Raw genomic sequence first — 5,505 nt, forward strand, 5'->3', positions numbered from 1 at the left:
ATGACTTCACGCGTACACAACGTAATATATTTAGTCAATTCTAATCAGTGCTGTTAAAATACAAAAACTTTGCAATTATGTTAATCGAAATGTCTTCACCTTGATCGGTACTTTCGAGAATAGATAAGATCGAAGACTGATTCAACACCATACCTACAAAATATGCCAGATTCAACCTCCACGAGATACTGCAATCGCTAGCTCCACGTAAAGTCTAGCGGTAAGAAATTGACGCCTATAATTACTTTATCAGACAGCTAGAAGAAGGAAAACATTTCCGTCCAGTTTCTGCCCAAACTTTGGGAGTCAGGTCATCGAGTCAGTCAAGCTGATATATCGCCTATGATTTTACCCAATATAACACTAATTAACTGATGGTTGCATAATGAGACTTGAAATTCAAATTTTTAGATTGCTGTGGGTTTTAATGAGCACAGTTTGACACACTATAGATTTGGTTCAAGTTCGCAAAAGATTGTCAAATTTGAGGTTTGAAGCTATCGCAGAGAAGATGAGGTGGAGCGAGTGCAGGGCAGTCATTGATTGCCCCGGGCAGATGGTGATAGCAATGTTTGCAATCATTTCGCTCTCAAATCAATGCAAGGCGATAACAACGTTCATGTAGGAGCTATCGTGGACTTTGATTCTTTGGTGGGTAGGGTTGCCAAAACTGCTATTGATTTAGCCGTGGAGGACGTGAATAATTACCCAAAGCTTCTGTATGCCATGCGCCTCCTCCTGCGTATGCGCGATGGGCAACGAGATTCACTCCGCGGTGCAAGCACTGGTAATTTTTGTTATCCTCAACTTTCTTTTCTCATAATTTATCACTTCAGGATAGCTGAACATAAATAAATGTGATCTGGATTGTAACAATGCAGCTGTTGACCTGCTGAAAAGGAAAACAGTAGCAATCATCGGGCCGCAAACGTCTCAAGTTGCAGAGTTCGTAGCAGATGTGGGAGATGCAGGCAGTGTGCCGATTGTGTCCTCTGCTACAAGTCCCCTGCTTTCCAACTCCAGATTTCCTTACTTTGTTCGCATGGCACGGAGCGATGCGTCGCAAATGAAGGCCATTGCAGCCCTCGTAAGGTACTACGGCTGGAGAAGAATCGTGGTTGTTTATCCCGACGACGATTTTGGTTTGGGCGCTATAAACCGTTGAGCGATGCGCTGAGGGACGTCGGGTCCGAAATAGAATACAGATCGTCAATTTCTCCAAGTGCGACCACGGAGGACATAAGGGAGGAGCTCTACAAATTGAATAATATGCAGTCCAGAGTCTTCGTTGCTCATATGACCTCTCGTCTTGGGTTGAAGCTGTTTGCAGAGGCGCGGGAGATAGGAATGATGGGTTCGGGTTATGTATGGATAACAACAGACGGATTTACCTGTCTTTTGGATACTCTGCTCAATCCATCCACCTTGGAGTTCATGGAAGGCATTGTTGGAGTGAAGGCTTACGTTCCCAATTCAGAAAAGCTCGAGGATTTCACTAAACGGTGGGAAAAAAAATTTAGAGCTGAAAACCCGCACGAGGATTACGCCCAGACAGAGCTCAATCAGTACGGTCTATTGGCTTATGACAGCGTGCACATGGTAGCCAGGGCCGTTGCTAAATTGACATCAAATAAAACTCGCTTTAACTTCTTGAAGCGTTCTAGCCCTCCACTAGCACTTGGAAATGCAACGGACTTGACAAGAATCAGGGTGTTTCAGCAGGGCCAGCAGCTATTGCAAAATATACTTGCAACAAACTTTACCGGGCTAAGTGGAGCTATTAGACTTAGCAATGGAGAATTATCAGGATCTACTTACCAAATAGTAAATGTAGTAGGCAAAAGTTACCGTGTGGTTGGTTACTGGATGGATGAAACTCAACATCTGTCCAGAGCATTTCCACTGCCTCCTTACAATAGCGTCGACAGTCTTAAGGCGGTTGTTTGGCCAGGTGGAGACACGCAAATTCCACGAGGATGGGAGATACCCACAATCGGCAAAAGGCTTCAAATAGCGGTGCCCGCGAAGAATGGCTTCGAGGAATTCGTTACGGTCACATATGATAAAAGCCGTAACCAGAGCATTGTCACGGGATTCTGTAAGGATGTATTTGATGCGGTTCTCAGGCGGCTTGACTATGCCCTGCCATACGATCTCATTCCTTATGACACTGATACCTATGACAATCTCGTCTATCAAGTTTACCTCAATGTCTATTCTTATTCTCATACTGCAATTTTTACTTATATGAGCCTTCCAAACTATTTCAAATTCTAATAGAACTTTTGGCTTTCAGAAATTCGACGCGGTAGTGGGCGATACAACAATTTTAGCAAATAGAAGCAAGTTAGTGGATTTTACACATCCGTTTACAGAAACTGGCATGGCAATGGTGGTGCCCATTGCCACTGATGGCGGAAAAAATCCATGGGCGTTTCTCCTCCCATTTACTCTCGACTTGTGGTGTGCAACAGGGGCATTCTTCATCTTTACAGGAAGGGTGGTGTGGGTTCTTGAGCAAAATGAAGTCTTTGGAGGAGACGCGATAACCCAAGTGATCACCACTCTATGGTATAAACTGATTTCCTCTTCTAGTATGTTCCAGGATTTCAGTGTAAATACCTATATCTATCTAAATCTTTTCGCTTGGCCTCTGTTCTAGGTTTTCATTCTCGACCCTCTTTTTCTCTCACAGTAAGGACTGAAACGACAGAACTGAGATTTTATTGCAGTTAAACATAGTCAAAAACATATACGACTATAATTTTTGCTCTTGACTATGTGTGCAGGGGAAAAGATCATGAGGAATGCGAGTCGAATTGTCATTATAATCTGGCTTTTTGTAGTTCTGATATTAACGTCGAATTACACTGCCAATCTCACTTCAATCCTCACAGTTAAACAAATGACGCCAACGGTTACAAGTGTGGAGTCTATCCGAAACGGAGGAGTTGCAGTAGGCTATCAAACAAGGTCTTTTGTGGGCGAGTATCTGCAACAGCATTTCGGCATAGCAAAAAATAAATTGAAATTTTATTCAACTCCTCAAGAATATGCAGAGGCTCTGACAAAGGGTCCAAATAATGTTGGCGTTGCTGCTATTTTTGACGAGATCCCCTACATCCGCCTCTTCTTGTCTCAACAATGCGGATATACAATGGTGGGGCCTACATACAGAATAGGCGGTCTTGGATTTGTGAGTTCATCTCAATTCTACTCAGACAATTTTTAATGCATTTCTGTGAAACAATTCTTAGCTATGCTTTTGATACAGGTGTTTCCCAAAGGTTCGCCTCTGCTCTCAGACATTTCCAGGGCCGTTTTAATGGTCTCAGAGGACAAAGAAATGCAGAAAATTGAAGCGATGTATTTCAATGACACCCTGTGTGCCAGTCCTGCAGCAACAGTAGATTCAAACAGGTTGAGCATTTATAGCTTTTGGGGGCTGTTTCTAATTACTGGAACCATATCAATGTTAGCTCTCATAGAATTTTTCTGCCGTCCCGTGTACGAAAACATGTGGATACTTAAGTATTTCCTAAATATTCTCATAAACAACATACTGAATTCCACCAGTTCCTCTAACACCTATCTGGCTGCTCCAAGTGGAAATTTGCATGGAACCCTCGCTGTTATCCCTATCTGTGAGGTTTCTTCCTGACCACGGTTTGTTATTCTCAGAACACTAAGTTTGTTTTCATCCCTACAGTGTTTTCTATCGTTATTTTATTTTTACCTTTTGTAATTGGAGAGTAAATCTATACTATAATTACAAAGGTTGGATTTTCATTTTGAAATCATGTTATTTAAAGTGTTTTTTTGTATTGTAAAAGATTTGAACTCAGCATCATTTAGGTGCCTACAACATGAACTTTGCTATTAAATCAATTGTCATTAAACATTATTTAAAATATTGATACATTTCCAAAGATGACTTCTTTACATAGAATTTGTTATGGGAGTATAATTCTTTAATTTAATTTTTTGTTGTACTAATGTCCCTCTTTACCTTATTTCATAATCTATATTTTCAAATTTAGGAGTCAATTAAAACATTTAATGTTAGCCATGTTTAATTTGTTTAGAGGGGGAATCAATGTACTTTGCAAAAAAAATATGTAAAAATTTACAATATGTTGGTTTTATTATAGGAAATCTTTAATATGAGAGAAAATTTAAATTTTGTTGTGAGAATGTGTCTTGCTATTTTCTTTTATTATATTGCAAAAAGCTAATTACATCAAGAGATCAATTTCCCCAAATTTTCTAGCTATGGTTGATTCGAGCCTTTCAATACAAGTTTTTTTTTAAGATTTTACAATATTAAATCTACTTTTGGGGGGCTTTGGGTGTAAATCAATAATTATTGGATATTGAACTAATCCTTGTAAGATTTTTATTATGTGTTTTAGTCACTGTAATGGTGAAAATATTAGGGTTTCCACAATTACATGTATGAAAACTGCTAATATTTAGGCTTAAGGACCATTGCATTAAAAGAGGACTGAACCCAATAGATCTAGGCACAAACTAGCAAGGATAGGGTTGAGAATTCTTATTGGATTCACTTTTCTTGGGGGGTATCATTTTTTAAATTGAATTTTGAAAATGTTGAAATTAGGGTAAATGTGCTAGAATTGAAGTAAAAACACACAAACAGTGAGCTATAGTTGTTGGATCGAGCCATAAGCCTAGATTCGAGGAATGTAAGTCTCTTTGGATCTATCACCAGAAGGAGTTCCTGAAATGTTGGGACTGGTATGCCTATCATACCGGTCCTCTGCATTTTTCTCTATCCAAAGGAGAATTTGTTCATCACTATAAATAATGTCAAATTATGAATATCACAGCTATGTACCTATTCCTACACATACTAGAGAAGGAAAATAGGTTGAGAATAGGGGTTTGCCTTAGGTCAAACCCCAATTTGGGAATTAAACATGAAATGTTAATGAAATGTAATTGAATTTTAGTAATGTAAATGTTCTTCTTTTGATGGAGATGCTCAATAATGACTGAAAACTAATGATATACCTTTTAATAGAATTTGTTTATCTCCACAAGGAATTAGGGTTTCATGAAGTCTTCATAAACATAGAACATGAATTCAGACTCCAATTCCTAAAAGAAGACTGATTGCTTTCTCACTTGAATGATTAATTGAATGTGATATAACAAAATGAGAGGGGTAGACCTCCTTTTATACTTGCCCGTTGAAAAATAACTCTATTTTCTAACATGAGCCGATGTGGGATTTAGGTCCCTACCAAAATGATGTGGTCGTTACGGGACCCAAAAATGGAACCTGATTGGGAGGACTAGGGAGATAGGCACTCTGGCCCTTGACGACCAAGGTGCCAATGCCTTGATCTTGACCAATCAAAAATGAAGAAATAAGGGTGAAATGAAGTGCAAGGTAAAAATAATGAAGAATTTGCACGATATGGGTAGAATCAGGTCTCCAATCAAGCCTCAAGACACAAATGCTAAGGTAAGGGACCAAAT

General features: G+C 39.3%; 1 pseudogene; it reads left to right on the forward strand.

Annotated features, from left to right (window-relative positions):
* Positions 1-597: 597 nt before the first annotated feature.
* Positions 598-3,662, forward strand: LOC131056555 (glutamate receptor 2.7-like; annotated as a pseudogene).
* Positions 3,663-5,505: the final 1,843 nt, after the last annotated feature.

Source organism: Cryptomeria japonica, chromosome 5 (genome assembly GCF_030272615.1).
Source record: "Cryptomeria japonica chromosome 5, Sugi_1.0, whole genome shotgun sequence".
Lineage (NCBI taxonomy): Eukaryota > Viridiplantae > Streptophyta > Pinopsida > Cupressales > Cupressaceae > Cryptomeria > Cryptomeria japonica.